Source organism: Schistocerca nitens, chromosome 3 (genome assembly GCF_023898315.1).
Source record: "Schistocerca nitens isolate TAMUIC-IGC-003100 chromosome 3, iqSchNite1.1, whole genome shotgun sequence".
NCBI classification, from domain to species: Eukaryota; Metazoa; Arthropoda; class Insecta; order Orthoptera; family Acrididae; genus Schistocerca; species Schistocerca nitens.
The window spans coordinates 58,784,053-58,803,101 of NC_064616.1; positions in this window are offsets into that span (position 1 = coordinate 58,784,053).

The window sequence follows — 19,049 nt, forward strand, 5'->3', positions numbered from 1 at the left end:
TCGTGGTCTGTCGTCCGACTCGTCCTGTGTTTACCCGGTGGTGCGTGCTCCACCGCCGGCGGCTTCCCCGCCTGGCGGCTCCGATCCGCAGCCCAAGGCGTTCCCGCTGTTGGTTGTGGTTACTACAGTATATGTGAAGGCTGTCGGAAAAATGTGTCGCGGTGTGACAGGAAGGAAGTAATTAATTAAAACAGCGTGCCTGATGCGGCAGTTTTACTACGTGAACGGCGAAAGTGTAGTCAGCGACGAACTTTTTTCTTTTCATCGTTTTGTGGGGGCTGTCAGAGAGAAAATTTTTCTTAAAGATTTGAAATTATCTGTAAAATTTGTTGTAAGTCACTAAGTGCTCTTATTGTCAAATATTGGACGGCAATTTTTGCGTGTCGTGAGCTACGCTACTTTTTCACCCCCACCCCCAACCCTTTTTCTTTCCAGACAGCAGATGGTATGTGTACCAAGTCTGGTTGAAATGGTTCAGTGGTTTAGGAGGAGATGTGGAACATACATATACACATTTTTATAATATGTTTGGATTCAAGTACATTTGATGATGTGACTCTCTGATTCATTAAAGTTGGTGTTGTGTGTCGTAGCAAGCCTTGATTCACCTCAGGGGGAGGTTGACCGGGTACTACAACACACATAAACCATTAGCAAACTGTTGTAAAACACTTTAATGCCGAAAACTTAACCTGAATGCAGTCCATGTCCACATGAATGACAATATACATTTATGGTACTGTTGCAGAATACAATTGTTTATCACTGTGAACAGTACTTCTTGACAGTTACGTCTCAGTGTACACTCTTTGACATAAAACCTGGCTAGCGGCACGACCTTGGACAACTAGCATAGCGACGCTGATAATATTCTGAGTCCGGCTATACAGAGTGTTACAAAAAGGTACGGCCAAACTTTCAGGAAACATTCCTCACACACATATGTTATGTGGACATGTGTCCGGAAACGCTTACTTTCAATGTTAGAGCTCATTTTATTACTTCTCTTCAAATCACATTAATCATGGAATGGAAACCCACAGCAACAGAACGTACCAGCGTGACTTCAAACACTTTGTTACAGGAAATGTTCAAAATGTCCTCCGTTAGCGAGGATACATGCATCCACCCTCCGTCGCATGGAATCTCTGATGCGCTGATGCAGCCCTGGAGAATGGCGTATTGTATCACAGCTGTCCACAATGCGAGCACGAAGAGTGTCTACATTTGGTACCGGGGTTGCGCAGACAAGCGCTTTCAAATGCCCCCATAAATGAAAGTCAAGAGGGTTGAAGTCAGGAGAGAGTGGAGGCCATGGAATTGGTCTGCCTCTACCAATCCATCGGTCACCGACTCTGTTGTTGAGAAGCATACGAACACTTCGACTGAAATGTGCAGGAGCTCCATCGTGCATGAATCACATGTTGTGTCATACTTGTAAAGGCACATGTTCTAGCAGCACAGGTAGAGTATCCCGTATGAAATCATGATAACGTGCTCCATTGAGCGTAGGTGGAAGAACATGGGGCCAAATCAAGACATCAGCAACAATGTCGGACCAAACGTTCACAGAAAATCTGTGTTGATGACGTGAGCACCGAAGTCAACATTACCTTCCTTCAATTGGGCCAACAGGCGGTGAATCGAGGAAGTACAGTACATACTGACGAAACTAAAATGAGTTCTAACATGGAAATTAAGCGTTTCCGGACACATGTCCACATAACATCTTTTCTTTATTTGTGCGTGAGTAATGTTTCCTGAAAGTTTGGCCGTACCTTTTCGTAACACCCTGTATATACAATCTGGCAACACTGTAGACTGCGGCAGTTCGTGTAGGAAGTCTTGTTCAAAAATGGCTCTGAGCACTATGGGACCTAACTGATGAGGTCATCAGTCCCCTAGAACTTAGAACTACTTAAACGTAACTATCCTAAGGACATGACACACATCCATGCCCGAGGCAGGATTCGAACCTGCAGCCGTAGTGGTCGCGCGGTTCCAGACTGTAGCGCCTACAACCGCTCGGCCACAATGTAGGAAGTCTTGTGTTCGAGTTGTTATTCTATGTCTCTGTCCGTGGTGCAGCGTAGAGTTGGTCCTTGGCGGCTGTGGCTAGCGGAATTGCCGTGTTTACTCCACTACTAATGGACGTGCGCTGATGTTGGTGACGTTAACGCCGTTGAGTGTTCATCACTAATTCCCAGCGATCAAACAGTAGAATGTTTAATGGCAGACCTATAAGAAAAGATACTTTGAAGTCATGTTTGACAATAACTATGCACGACCTAAGTCGTCTGAGGTAGAGCACCTAATGGAAAAAGTACACACTTCAAGAAAACTTTTGCATCACCTCCAAGAGTTCCGGAACCCGTACAGAAAATTGGAATAGATGTCAACAGAAACATCATTTCCGCCCTTTTTATTGCTCATGAAAACCACGCATTGCAAGTTGTACCACCATACAGCGAGGTCTTTAGGGGTGGTGGTCCAGATTACTGTACACATCGGTACCTCTGATACCCAGTAGCACGTCCTTTTGTACTGATGAACTGATGATGCCAATCCTGAGCCGTCCATTCGGCATGCCTGTATTCATCGTGGCATACTATCCACAAGTTCATCAAGGCACTGTTGGTCCAGATTGTCCCACTAAACGGCGATTCGCCGAAGATCCCTCAGAATGGTTGATAGATCACGTCCTCCATAAACATCCCTTTTCATTCTATCCCTGGTATGTTCGATAGAGTTTATGTCTGGAGACCATGCTGGCCACTTTATTCGAGCGATGTCGTAATCCTGAAGGAAGTTATTCACAAGATGTGCACGATGGGAGCGCGAATTGTCGTCCATGAAGACGAATGATTCGCTAACATGCTGCCGAAATTGTTGCACTATCGGTCGGAGGATGACATTCTCATATCGTACAGCCGTTACGGCCCCTTAAGTGACCACCAGCGAAAAATTTGAACAAATTCGAGAATTCTGTGGAAACATCATAAATTTCAAATATTCTGAGGGCATTGTCGTTGTAGTTAAAATTACTCATGCACGTCTTGTATCCTGAACCATTTTAGTTTCCGAACCACAGTTTACAATAAGCTCAGAGCAAATTAATACAGTGTTGAAACCTTCTGGCATTACTGTAAACAACACTGCTGAGAAATGGTGTGCTGTTCATAAATTCCCGGTCTTAAATGGTGTAAGGCATGTTTAAATTTGCATGATAAGGCATATCCCATCATATATCAGCGTCTGTGGATACGTTGCTATTATTATCTATGAGTAGGAGCCGAAACGTCTTCGGGATGTGGTTACATGGGACATATACGAGGACTATTCAGAAAGTAAGTTGTCATCGGTCTCGAAATCGAAACCACTGTGAAAATAAAAAAAATTCTTATTTGCAGCAGTTAGTCACACCTTCCAGCTACTTTTCTACATAGTCACCGCTTCGACTTAGACATCTGTCGTAGCGTTGTGCCAACTTTCCAATACTCTCGTCATACAAGGCAGCTGCCTGTGCTTTCCGCCAATACTCTACGCTGGTGTACAGCTCGTTGACTGTGCCACGATGTTGTCTTCTAAGCCAGCGGTTCGTGTGAGCAGAGATGAAACTCAGGGGCTGTATTATGGGTGGCCAAACACTTCCCATCGAAAACATTGTAGGAGCATCTTCATTGCCCCTGCAGATTGCGGCCGCAAATTGTCTTGAAGAAGGAACTGCATGACTGTTGTGTTATGTGGGCTGCATGATATCAAGCGAAATCCCCCACCGAGCCCTCATACTTGGCAGGAGGCGCTATTTCCAAAGCATCTTTAGGTGTTCACTGTGCAGCAGGACTGTAAAGAGCGACGTCGACATGATACGATCGACAGGCATACTAGAGACACTGCCCAACACATATATGCCAAGTTTTATCGGATTTTCACAGTGGTATCCTATTCGCGACAGAACGGAAATTATTTCCTAAATAGCCCTCGTACGTGCTCAGTGTCTTCAGCGCTGAGAGACACAACTACCGATGGTTGACGCATCTGTCTTGCACACTATGTCACGTCTACCGACAAATACGTGTGGCAGCAGTTCACGGAACATGGTCTACGATATCAGAGACAGTGATTGATTACACTGTTGGCCAAGTCGAGGATGACGCTGGAATGGAAAGAACCAATCTAGGAGGACCTGTAGAAGACACACTTTCAGATCATCACAGTTGAAATGAACCTGACAACACTGCAGATATTGCGTACAAGAATACAAATAAGGATGATACGGCTGTAGCATCAAATAATGAACAGAAGTCCTCACATCACACTTACTCACAGGTGACAAGTACCGATACAACAGGATACGCCATCAAGGGAAAAAAAAACGAAGGACTGCTCAAGAAGGAGCGGAAAAAAGTCCACCTCCCCGTCAAAAAATACGAAACAGGCACAACTACTTCGCACGCCATCAGCAACCCAGGAAGACAATCAACAATAGTGTAGTGGACTGTTAAGGCAGCCAGTCCACAGTGAAGTAGCCGAAAGGGCACGCGTCAACTCACGCCGACTGGCGCGAAGTCTGGAACAGGATACGTGATGAATGTGATAAAGGAAAGAACGTAACTACTAGAACACTTAACTTTTATATCGTCCTTTGGTATACAGCAATCTTGATGATACAAGTGAGACTATCTTGAGATACATGCAATGGTACACATGGCGCCTTGCTAGGTCATAGCCATGAACTTAGCTGAAGGCTATTCTAACTGTCTCTCGGCAAATGAGAGAAAGGCTTCGTACGTGTAGTCGCTAGCAATGTCGTCCGTACAACTGGGGCGAGTGCTAGTCCGTCTCTCGAGACCTGCCTTGTGGTGGCGCTCGGTCTGCGATCCTGACAGTGGCGACACGCGGGTCCGACATGTACTAATGGACCGCGGCCGATTTAAGCTACCACCTAGCAAGTGTGGTGTCTGGCGGTGACACCACAAATAGTCTAAAAAATAACGGATTGCAGATCTGTCAATCTGTGGAAGAGAGAAACAGGAGCAATTCAGAAATACGGAGTGATTCAAAAAGGTGTTGTAAAAAGCCAACCATCCGCAAACATGGGCAGACGATAAGGAAAAAAGTGTTCATGACGAATATATGGTGGCAACTTCAGAAGAAAAGACTTGAAGAATCAGAAAAAAAGGATTCAGTCAAACAGGAGAGCCCCACCCTCATCACAAGACATAAACATAGAGCCAATCGTGTCTGGAGAAAGGATTCCTAACAAACCACACAAGAATGTACCACAGATGGTTAGCGTATAACACAATGGTAGCCGTACTGAAGATATCGCTGAAAACAGTATGGGCGTGACTGCACCACAACTTGACACCACGCCGTGGCATGAAGAAGTGAAAGTGGGTATGTACAGAACACACAGTTGTGGAAGAGATACATGGAAGCTCGGTAGGATTGATGAAGTCATGGAGGACAACTATTAACGCACAGCTGCTAATGCAAGACAGATGGCAATGAATCCTGGCACTAATATCCAGTCGTACATTATACCTAACGTTAACATAAACAGAATCACTTGAGTGACGAAAATACAATGACTACGAGATTTTGCATAATTTATGCATTCGATATAGGCATAGATACACTAATGGCCATTAAAATTGCTACACCACGAAGATGACGTGCTACAGACGCGAAATTTAACCGACAGGAAGAAGATGCTGTGATATGCAAATGATTAACTTTTCAGAGCATTCACACAAGGTTGGGGCCGGTGGCGACGCCTACAACATGCTGACATGAGGAAAGTTTCCAACCGATTTCTCATACACAAATAGCAGTTGACCGGCGTTGCCTGGTGAAACGTTGTTGTGATGCCTCGTGTAAGGAAGAGAAATGCGTACCATTACGTTTCCAACTTTGATAAAGGTCGGATTGTAGCCTATCGCGATTGCTGCTCGCGTTGGTCGAGATCAGATGACTGTTAGCAGAATATGGAATCGCTGGGTTCAGAAGGTTAATACGGAACGCCGTGCTGGATCCCAACGGCCTCGTATCAGTAGCAGTCGAGATGACAGGCATCTTATCCGCATGGCTCTAACGGATCGTGCAGCCACGTCTCGATCCCTGAGTCAACAGATGGGGACGTTTGCAAGACAACAACCACCTGCACGAACAGTTCTACTACGTTTGCTGCAGCGTGGACTATCAGCTCGGAGACCACGGCTGCGGTTACCCTTGACACTGCTTCACAGACAGGAGCGGCTGCAATGGTGTACTCAACGACGAACTTGGGTGCACGAATGGCAAAATGTCATTTTTTCGGATGAATCCAGGTTCTGTTTACAGCATCATGATGGTCGCATCCGTGTCTGGCGACATCGCGGTGAGCGCACATTGGAAGCTTGTATTCGTCATCGCCATACTGGCGTATCACCCGGCGTGATGGTATGGGGTGCCATTGGTTACACGTCTCGGTCACCTCTTGTTCACACTGACGGCACTTTGAACAGTGGAAGTTACATTTCCGATGTGTTACGACCCGTGGCTCTACCCTTCATTCGATTCCTGCGAAGCCCTACATTTCAGCAGGATAATGCACGACCGCATGTTGGAGGTCCTGTCCGGGCCTTTCTGGCTACAGATAATGTTCGACTGCTGCCCTGGCCAGTACATTCTCCACATCTCTCACCAACTGAAAACGTCTGGTGAATGGTGGCCGAGCAACTGGCTCGTCACAATACGCCAGTCACTACTCTTGATGAACTGTGGTATCGTGTTGAAGCTGCATGGGCATCTGTACCTGTACACACCATCCAAGCTCTGTTTGACTCAATGCCCAGGCGTATCAAAGCCGTTATTACTGCCAGAGGTAGTTGTTCTGGGTACTGATTTCTCAGGATCTATGAACCGAAATTGCGTGAAAATGTAATCACATGTCAGTTCTCCTGTAATATATTTGTCCAATGAATACCCGTTTATCATCTGCATTTCTTCTTGGTGTAGCAATTTTAATGGCCAGTAGTGTATGTTACAAGAAGTGTGCACATGTAGGATGGAACACATGGCGGGTTACTATACTGTTCTCAACAGAGACGCTAAAAGTGATACTGTCACATTATTCAAGAACGGAATTATACCGCTAAGTGTTAAAAAATTAGCGATCGGCCGAGGAATTTCTGCGGAAAAAGACAGTCTTCAGCTCACTAATATCTACGCACCTACCGGTTCGCAGGCCAGACTGGACGGAGCTACCTTCTTTAAGCAAGGCGTCGTCGACTTAATCAATCACGCAAAAGAGAACATCATCCTTTACGGAGATATTTACTGTGTTCTTTCCGCCACCGACCAAATGCCCAATCCTAACAAATGCGTAGGATTGGGAGATCTAAGGTAGCGAGCACCAAACTAGTATAAATTACTCTTGTAGTAACTCTTACTTCTTTAGTACGGGCTACTGTAGTAAATTACATCCCTAGTAATATACTCTTTTAGTAACTGTTGGAGAGCTCAGTTTCTGTTTACTTCTTTATATGTAACTAAAGTAGTAACTTCATTTTACTATAGACGTAAGCTCTTCCTGCATGCTGATGGGACGTGCATTTCATTTCCTCTCGGAAAATGTTGATTGTCGACAGACATTATTGCATCTCCTTTTGACAATAATATTGCGTTAGCATAATTTATGCTAGAAAGAATTATTAAAATTCAAAGAAGCTAAACGCTATTATATTAATCATAATATCGATGTATTATGAAAATGTAACTTGCTATTAATGATTAAATCTGTTTCTCAATTCATCTACATCTACCACCGTCCATTATTGGTGGGTGATACGTGTTAATTTAAGCGACACCATATAAAAATTTTTGCAGCTTGAGATACGATCTAACAGCAATATAGAGGTAACCAATGACAATTTAACCGTGCCAGAAGGTGACCATATTAGCCAAAGTTTAAATTATCCCGCAAGTTTTCGAGGGGGTAACTGTAGGCAACTGTTGGCAATGACCCAACTCCAGATAATATGGCCCTTTCAAGCAACATCGATGATGATAACTGCTCTGAAGATGGAAGAGAAATGCTGAAGCTGAAACTTATCCCGTAGTCATTAACATCGGCTTGTATTCTCTGGTGGGAGCTTAGTAGAAGATGCAGCCGTGGAGAAAGGCTGAGAATTGAAGAACAGGGAGCTGTTGGAAAAGGCAGACGTGCTTTGTTCGCTAAAAATGCCTTTAATATGAGAGGAATATAATGCAACAACGTTGTTAAACGAAAGACTAAGAGAAATCGTGGAAGAAGAGCATATCCTAAATGTGACCCGTTTTATTTATGTATACTTTTATAGTTATGTTTCTCTCTCTTTCGTTTTTCAATAAGGGGATTAACACTTTAATTTTATTTCTTACGTAAGAACACAAAGTTATACAATAAAGATGTTTTAATTATTTCTAAGAAAATCAAGATCTCTACTTTTATAATTTTGTTAATGCAAATAAATACTAGAATGCTGGAATTGGAAAAATGAAATGTACTGATGCTGTAATGCTGAACACAAATATTATGTCATGTGAAAAAGAACATATTAATCTTAGGAAAAAATTTCAAGTAAATAAATTAAGTTTCCTACATACAAAACATATTCATATTCATTTACAAGAACTTAAATTTCCAGAGGGTGTTGTCTTAAGAACCTGATCCTGATGTTTGCTCCATTTAGATCTTGAGCTTACACAAAACCAAAAATTATTGTCGCTATACCTCAAAATGTATCTCTTTTCTTCATTAAAACCCTCATTAATTCGGTGTCTACCTATTCCTCTATCTCCATATATTCTTTGTAGCCCATGTAATCGATAGAAATCAATATTTAACACGCAGAAACCAAAGAACGCACACTATTCTTTAATTTTCCTCCTACTACTGCTTAAGAGTAAAGTTTGTTCTTATTTCCTCCTTAACTTACTAACGCAGTGTCGTATTCTTTGTTGGTGCTACCAGTTATGGAGTAAATAAATTTACTTTGGGAGTAAACTACTCTTGTAGTAATTTCCTCCTTCAGTTCAGTACTGTCAACTGGAAGTCGTCAATTCCTTCTCTCTAGTAACTTACTATTTTAGTTTCACTTAGTCTCGGTTGGTGTTCGCCACCCCTAATAAAGGGATTGGGCCTCTTCGACACCTGACTCTGCCAGCGAAGAGGGAATCCAGCGTTCACATATATTAATATCCATTCCATATGTAGGATAGACAGAATCAACGCCTGTAATAGCCTGAATAAAAGTATATTCGGTGACGGAACTTGCCAGTCTTTTTTTTTATTTTTATTTTTTTTATTTATTTATTTATTTTTTTTTTTTAGCCGGCCGCAGTGGTCTCGCGGTTCTAGGCGCTCAGTCCGGAGCCGCGCGACTGCTACGGTCGCATGTTCGAATCCTGCCTCGGGCATGGATGTGTGTGATGTCCTTAGGTTAGTTAGGTTTAAGTAGTTCTAAGTTCTAGGGGACTGATGACCACAGATGTTAAGTCCCATAGTGCTCAGAGCCATATGAACCATTTGAGCCATTTTTTTTCCAAACATTTGGCAGTTGTTTGCAGCTAATATTAACGTGTCAAGGCAAAGAACTTTAAAGGGTGGAGGTGTGTGGAAATTCAATATATCACACTTAATGGACAGTGAGCTTGAGTATGAGTTAATGCGAATACGGGAAATGAACATAAGGAACTAAGTTGGAATGATAAGTAGACACGCAAAACTCAAAATACAATTTTTACTAAAAAGCTGCACTTTTGAAAAAAAACTTTGGGAAAGACCTACAATAGAATTTTCTTCAAGTGTTTCCGATAATTATTACACGCAGATATCGCCAATATGTCATGTCGCAACATGAGAATAAAAACTGTCGAGTCCAAGGTAATCACTCTGAAACGCCAGCAAATGAAGAGCATTAAAATAAGACCGAAAGGCAACAATGGCACCGAGGAAGAAAAAACTGTGCTTTTCCAGCTTCTGGCCGAATTGAAAAGAGGACGCCGCCTGCCTATAATTTCTCTCCGAAATGGTGGCAGAAGACAGGATATCATAGAGTTTAAGCATGAGTGTTTGACGAGACTGTAGGCTGAAGGGGGCACTGGCGACAACACCACACGTGGGGAAATTTTGAATTGCGTTGAAAAGACTGTGACGGACGAAGAAAATTCAGAACTGGAAACTCAAGTCACTGAAGAGGAACTGTCTGAAGCATTGAAAGGAAACAAGAGGAACAAATCCCATGGCCCAGATGGGTTACCAGTATAATTTTACTTAAAATACTGTAATTTAATTGGCAGTGCGTTGATCTCATTGCTCGATGAAATACGTACATCTGCCACGATCCCGTGTTTTTAGAAGGGCTCATAATTTGGGTTCAAAAAGGGCTGCACTAATGACTTGCAAAATATGCGGCCTGTAACGCTTCTCAACGCTGACTACAAGCTAGCTGCTATGGTATTGCTTCAACGGTTAAACATCATTCCTGATGCCTTCATCGGCCAATATGAGTCATGTGCCGTCCATAGGAGGGCAATACAGCAAGCGCGGGAGAAATACCGAGACGTGATAGGTGTTTCTTCGGCATCCAATGCATGTTCTATGGATCTATGGAACATGAAACTAACTAACTAACTAACTTTAGATGCTGCTGTTCTCTATATCAATCGGCCTCTTCTACGATTACTATTTGTTAGGCTCTCCGAAACCGAAATTGTAGGCAACGAATATGAGTGTAGAGGATACCCTGATGACCTGGTTGTATACATGACTGATCCAACAGATCTCATGAAAATACAGGACTTGTTTGAAATATACAGTTACTGTTCTAAAGATAAAATCAATGTAGGTAAATCCAGCATTTAGCGGTTAGCCAAGAGGATTGGATTTGTTGAAACTGATCCATTTGAACAAGCTGATACCGTTGTAATTCCTAAGGTGTACTACCTCGCTAATATTATTATCTTGCCTGAAACAACAGGGAAACACATAGTATCAGCTCTTTCGTGGTTCATATGGAGAGGGTGTGTCCTTAGGGTTGAATACTAAACCACGACCCTACCTGAAACTACAGGAGGTTTAGAGCTCACCAGAATTACAGAGAAATGCAGACTGCTACTGATATCTAGGACAGCAAAGGCCCTATGAGCACAAGACGGAATTCTCACTGCTTAAGTTGTAAACGCAGTGAGCCCACCAGACAACACGGCGTCAGTTCCGGTTGGCCGTATCAATTATAAGTTGTCACATGTTAAAACATACATCATGGAGAATAGTACCGGTACGCAAACTACGGTTGAGGAACTACGTATACAATGACGTCTATGAAGTGCTGACACAAGATAAGTGTACAATCAGATTAGAGAATAACTTTCCGGCAGTCACTTCAAACTATACACGTGAAAACCTTATCGTCGAATATAACAGCTGTGTGGTATTGTGCTTTATACAACAGAATAAGCACAAATTAGCGTCTGTCCTGACAAATACTGATAAATGTTTCGACTGTTAGTAGATAGCAAACTGGCACTATATTTCGCCGTTTCACTTGTGGTACAGCTCACGAAATGTGACGACAGACAAGACGTAATCTTCCCATCATGAACCACAAGTAAGAAAACAATGTAACTTTGGAGGAACTGTTAGCTCTGACGAGATAGGCTTACCAAAATCAGAAACGATTGTCAACTAACAAGTCAGTGGATAAGTTCATGGAATTCTGCTTGGGCATGGGGATTAAGTCTCTACTGGAATTTCAGTGCAGCATCAAGCAAAAGTACGAAAAAAGTTCTCATCTCGAGAGATTGAAAGCAGTGATGGGTTGCTATTTACCAGCAGTTCTTAACTGAAAGTGACAATAAAAAGAGCGTCGTTTATGTATATAGTTTTATTTTATTTACCTCTAGCATCACAGAGGAAATCTAATTTTATAGAGCCATTCTTATCTTAAAGAAAGATTTTTTTCCTCGATATTATTTTATTTCTGCGCAAAGAACTTCTTTAAATGCTCAGAAAGTCTGTTTATTTAATGGTGCATAAGATACTTTTCGTTCCTGAAGAACATATTTTATTTTCTGAGGAATATGTGTACATAATTAAGTTCTCCAGAAACATGAATGTCTGTAACAATTTCTCTTTAAATTGGAACAGTACCATTTGAGTTTCATTCAGTTCAAGAGGCTATTTGGATGTTTAAAAAAGAATTAAAGAAAGAAAAAGCTTCAGGAGAGTATCTTCATTGTCGTCTCGTGCAACCAGGCTGAAACTGCGGAGTTTCTAGCTAGTGGCGGGCTCCGAGTCATGAGAAGCCGGAATGGAAAAGGAAACAAAGTTTGGATGATCGAAATCAGGAAACGACTGAGGAGTAAACCAGAAACCAAATCTTGAAGAGGACGAACTCTAAGCTGTCACTGAACTGTGACCATTGTAGCACAGGAAAGGTCATCTAAAATAAAAAAATGAAAAAAGACAAAGAAAAAATCTGTTAAACATTACAAAGATGTAAACAGATCCAGAGAAAAGAGGTAAAACATGAGTCTATGAATGCAACGTATCACAATTGAACCTCCTCACTGCCCATTTTTTTATAGTGCCTTTCGTCTGATTCTTGAAGTCCTGAGTTCAGTGGTAGCACAGATACAATGTATTTCACTTCCAGGTCGGTCCAATAACATTTTGTAAAAGATTTCTTCGCAGACTGTCTACCTTCGAACGCAACACTCGCCAGAGCTCGCAGGACTAGTGGGACAACCGATGTGTCTCCCCAAAGTACCATTATCCAAGATGGCGGAAGGGTGGCGTCACTCCAGGGAGGGCATCACCCTGTAACAACAACGACGCTGTACTACTGTACATATAGGTAAATTTTTTTTTCCATCTGATTTTTCGATGAACTACTGTAATTGATGTTCTGATTTCAATTGTTTTTTGTTTCATGCCATAATGTTAAGGAAACTGTAAACAATTTTCAATGTGAATATTAATGTTTATGTCAAATGTCAAGCAATATTGTAATAGAATTGAAATGTAACAAATGTTGAAACTATTGTAAGATGTTTAAAATTGTAACTGTGCGTCTGGTCCATACGTAGGCAATGTGTTAGGCTACGTAGGATGCAAAACCTCGGGTGAATACCCTGTCTGTAGGGGAGCGGTAAAAGGTGGATGGCAGGCGAGCGCGGGAAAATGCGCACGGGCACTGCACGGCACAACGGGCTCAGCAGTAGTAATTGGAGTTTGGCACTGGTTTGAGCAACACCTTCTGGAGCGAGGAGGCTCTCCTGGAAGACGTAGTTTTACTGAGCCTCGGGTATGCCGTTCCAACGCCCACACAGCACGGCAAAATTTCATAGGCACTAAATGGAAAAGTATTGCGACGCTATGAAGAAATAAAGTGCCGATACGTCAAGAGCCATAGCTGTGGTTGTATGTGTGCTCTGTGCCTCGCCATCTCGCCGCCCGCCAACCGCCGCATCGATACAAGCAGGTTGGAACTTTTAGTATTGTATTCATATGGACCAGAGAGTGAACTATTCAATAACAACCAAAATTACACCAGAACTTTCCCATCATTTAATTATCCTCACAACTAACCTAGACAGGGTCCTTTCCAAATGTTGTGCAATCCGAGTGTCCCGAAATGAAAAATTAAATTTTGTGTTAATAATAATTACTTGCAGACCTAACTATGTTAGAATGGTGTTTAAAGAACTGTTTTGTTAATGAACCAGTAAGTGAATAACGAAGGTCTTACGAAGTTGAAAGATAACTTTAATATTGATATAGTAATGAAGTTTAATTATTTCGAGACAGATATAATGGTATTTAAATGAGCAGGAAATAAGATAAAAAGAGTAGTAACTCATATACTGGAAATCTTGAGCGCGTAATAATTTCAGTAATCATTTTTTTTAATATAGTGATCATAACAGTTTCAGGGTCCCCCCCCCCTCTTTTTTTTATTAATTTGAATTCTGAAGTGTTGTAAATTGATTTGACCAGCAAAAGTTAAAGTCAATATAAAAGCCAAAATTTATCAGTGTTTTATCTTTATCAAAATTGACATTGTGTGTGTGATTCGAAAGTGCTATTTCTAGGGTAACCTATGCCCGATTTTAATCAGATCAATAGATAGTACGAAGTTTTGTAGTATACGTTACAGTGTAGTGTCATGTATTTATGGTTTTTCCATATCAATACAGAACGTGAAACTATCAGTTCAAGAGATTTTCTGGTTCTAAAATTCTATTATATTATACAGTGTTACTACGTGTTGTTTTGCATGAATATACACTAACTTGTACAGGGAAGAAACTCAGTTAATACCTAATTAGGCTGGCGACCGTATTATTATCAAATTGGTAGCATCTTCAGTGTTACTTTTGTTCCATACTGACGTGTAATTGCAGTTTGAACTTACTTGACGGATCATTGTTATTACAGAGTGGGTGTAAGTCTGATTTGCCACCATTCAGGTACACGCGGTCGATATCTATACGAAAATCCTTTCTCATAAGGTGAAGCCCATTCACTTACCATAGTACAGGCTTTAAGGAGTATTGTGTGCCCCACGCGCACGTTACAACCCCAAGTACCATTATCCAAGATGGCGGCCGTGACGTCAGCTGATGACGCGAGTACCTGTATCCAAAATTCCGGGAATTTCGAATTTATGACCAGAGGGCGCTGTCATCCCTCCCATGACGCAATCCAAGATGGCGGTGCGGGAACCAATGCGAACCCTTAATCCAGCCACGTGTTAGACTTCATCCAGTGGAGTGGTCGTATCTGGTAACGTCATTGGAGGGGATATATGGCAGGCTCAGCAGTTCTGGGACCTCAGTCTTGCTCAGTCAACCAGCAGCAGCAGAAGAAGAAGAAAAACAAGAACCATGAAGCGTCAACAGCAGTAGCAATCCAGCACAGCCCTGCAGAACAGGAAGAATCGGAAAAGTAAGTATTCCATATCACATCTTTCTCTGTGCTTAGGATTATTATTATTATTATTATTATTATTATTATTATTGATTGTATATCGCGTCTTGGTCCATGTGTAATGCTTCCGCGGCTTTGCTCAGCAGCAGCTCTCGACGAATCCAAGCCTGCAGCGTCGAGCACCAACATGCCGATCTCTGCCGCGTCCGGATCTGTAGCAACCTCGGCTGCCATCTTGTGCAGACCTGCAGTGATCTCTAGACTTGTGGCAGCAACAACCTCCACCATTTATGAACATGTAGCAACCAAGTGGGATCCTTCAGCGCACATAGCCCACTTGCGGCTGAAGCAGGACAAGGAGCTTTTGTTGTCTGTCCAACTCATCGATTTATGTGATGAGGACACATGATCTGCTCCCAACACATCAAATGCTGCTGGTGGTCCTAAACAACAGTAAGATGGAGGACAGTACTGGTCACCAACATATGACCCATCCCAGCAGAACATCCCTGTGCTAGTGCAGTCACAGAGTGCAGATACTGTGGATAAGAAGGCATCGAGTGTACCCATGCTTTTCAGTTCCACATACAATTTAACACCCAGTGGAACGAAACGTGTAAACGTAGGTATAGAGGCACATCGTATTTGGGGCTCGCATGCGAGAATGGAAATTGAAAATGCACAGAAGGGTGTTAAAGTACCAATTTCCGAGTTAGACTGGGACGAAATATGTCGTGCAGAGCGCTACGTCAATCAGCAGATGACTACAGAGTATTATCCAACTCGTTCTCCCCCAGACATTCGCCTTACTGGTGTGACACTATCTATTACAACAGTGTATGATGACTGTGCACTATGTGTGAAATCGGGTGACAACAGTGTTTATCTATCAGCTATGAAGTTATAAGATCTGGATACTGCGCTACGTCTTGCATTGGAGAGACTGAACTGTTGGTTGCCAATCATAGACTCTGCATAGAATGATGTTGCAAACTTCCTACGTGTGCATAGTGTATATGTTGATGATTTGAAGCAGCACCTTTGTTTGCACATGATAGCTGAACCGAAAGAGAAGCGGATTAAATGTACACGTGAAAAACCTGAGTACTGTAAGGCATCTATTGGCTTGAGGGAGATACGCGCGGAATTTATTGCATGTCAAAAAGATTTGTTTGGGAAATAGTGTACAGGTGCGAAGAAGAACAAGATAAAGAAAGAGTCTGATGATTCTTTTGAAATACTACATTCTATGTATGATATTTAAATAAATAAGTAACGTATGTATACATCATCTCAAACCATGTTTGTGTTTTATTTCATACTTGTCTCAGTATAGTCAAAGTCAGCTGATTTCTCTGTGTACCCAATATATAGCTCAGTCGGTTAAGTGATGGAGCTACAACAGCTACACACACTATTACCCTCCCTTCAAGTGTATCCTTCTATATATGCCAACTACTTGTCAGTACTTGGTGTAGTTATTATCGGTACGGAATACACCACTACTCAACGTTTACCCACCTGAAAGCGAGTACTGTCGAGCGTCTGAACGGAACAGTGAAAACTCAAATGTGAAAGCAATTTAATCTTCGCGGATCGTACAAGTGGACGGATATCCTACCGCGGATAATAGCGCGCTATAATCGAATCAAAGATAGTACAATAAAAATGAGATCTATTGATGTTCGTGACAATTTACTCATGGAGTCGGTATATTTTCGCATTAAAATGCTGGATCCACGCAAACAATGGTTTAATGTAGGTGACTTAGTAAGAATTTCAAAACACAAGACTGCATTTGAGAAATCGTACTAACTTAACTGGTCAGCTGAAACATTCACAGTCTCCAAAGTGCAGAGAACGGATCCCCGAACATGTATCTTAAAGAATAGCAAGGGTGAATAAATTTCAGGATGCTTTTACACAGAGGAATTGCAGAAGAGCTCTGTATGAGATGTATTCCTCTTCAAACGTGTAATAAGACGCTGTGGGAATAGAGCGCTAGTTAAATTTCTGGGATTTAATTCATCAGAAAACAGCTGGATTGATGCAGACGAATTAGTATATGATAAGATGCGTATGAATATCAAGATCTCAGATGGAAACCCAGTTCTAAGCAAAGAAGAGAAAGCAGAAAGGTGGAAGGAGTATATAGAGGGTCTATACAAGGGCGATGTACTTCAGGACAATATTATGGAAATGGAGGAGGATGTAGATGAAGATGAAATGGGAGATGTGATATTGCGTGAAGAGTTTGACAGAGCACTGAAAGACCTGAGTCGAGACAAGGCCCCGGGAGTAGACAACATTCCATTAGAACTACTGACGGCCTTGGGAGAGCCAGTCCTGACAAAACTCTACCATCTGGTGAGCAATATGTATGAGACAGGCGAAACAACCTCAGACTTCAAGAAGAAAATAATAATTCCAATCCCAAAGAAAGCAGGTGTAGACAGATGTGAAAATTACCGAACTATCAGTTTAATAAGTCACAGCTGCAAAATACTAACGCGAATTCTTTACAGACGAATGGAAAAACTGGTAGAAGCCGACCTCGGGGAAGATCAGTTTGGATTCCGTAGAAATGTTGCAACACGTGAGCCAATACTGACCATAAGACTTATCTTAGAAGAAAGATTAAGGAAAGGCAAACCTACGTTTCTAGCATTTGTAGACTTAGGGAAAGCTTTTGACAATGTTGACTGGAATACTCTCTTTCAAATTCTAAAGGTGGCAGGGGTAAAATACAGGGAGCGAAAGGCTATTTACAATTTCTACAGAAGCTAGATGGCAGTTATAAGAGTCGAGAGACATATTCATGCAAGTGGTTCTCTTTTCTCCAAAGGTCTCTAATTTTACTGTAGGCAGTATCTATCTTACCCCTAGTGAGATAACCCTCTACATCCTTATATTTGTCCTCCAGCCATGCCTGCTTAGCCATTTTGCACTTCCTGTCGATCTCATTTTAGAGACGTTTGTATTCCTTTTTGCAAGCATCATTTACTGCGGTTTTATATTTTCTTCTTTCATCAATTAAATTCAATATTTCTTCTGTCACCCAAAGATTTCTACTAGCCCTCGTCTTTTTACCTACTTGATCCTCTGCTGCCTTGACTACTTCATCCCTCAAAGCTACCCATTCTTCTTCTATTGTATTTCTTTCCCCCAGTCTTGTCAATTGTTCCCTTATGCTCTCCCTGAAACTCTGTACAACCTCTGGTTTAGTCAGTTTATCCAGCTCCCATCTCTTTAAATTCCCACCTTTTTGCAGTTTCCTCAGTTTTAATCTATAGTTCATAACCAATAGATTGTGGTCAGAGTCCACATCTGCCCAGGGAAATGTCTTACAATTTAAAACCTGGTTCCTAAATCTCTGTCTTACCATTATATAATCTATCTGAAACCTGTCAGTATCTCCAGGTTTTTTCCATGCATACAATCTTCTTTTATGATTCTTGAACCAAGTGTTAGCTATGATTAAGTTATGCTCTGTGTAAAATTCAACCAGGCGGCTTCCTCTGACATTTCTTCCCCCCCAATCCATATTCACCTACTACGTTTCCTTCTCTTCCTTTTCCTACTATCGAATTCCTGTCACCCATGACTATCAAATTTTCATCTCCCTTCACTATCTGAATAATTTCTTTTATCTCATCATACATTTCTTCAATTTCTTCCTGATCAGCAGAGATAGCTGGCATATAAACTTGTACTACTGTGGTAGGCGTGGGCTTCGTGTCTATCTTGGCCACAATAATGCGTTCACTATGCTGTTTGTAGTAGCTTATCCGCACTCCTATTTTTTTATTCATTATTAAACCTACTTCTGCACTACCCCTATTTGATTTTGTGTTTATAACCCTGTATTCTCCTGACCAAAAGTCTTGTTCCTCCTGCCATCGAACTTCGCTAATTCCCACTATATCTAACTTCAACCTATCCTTTTCCCTTTTTAAATTTTCTAATCTACCTGCCCAATTAAGGGATATAACATTCCACGCTCCGATCCTTAGAACACCAGTTTTCTTTCTCCTGATAACGACGTCCTCCTGAGTAGTCCCCGCCCGGAGATCCGAATGGGGGACTATTT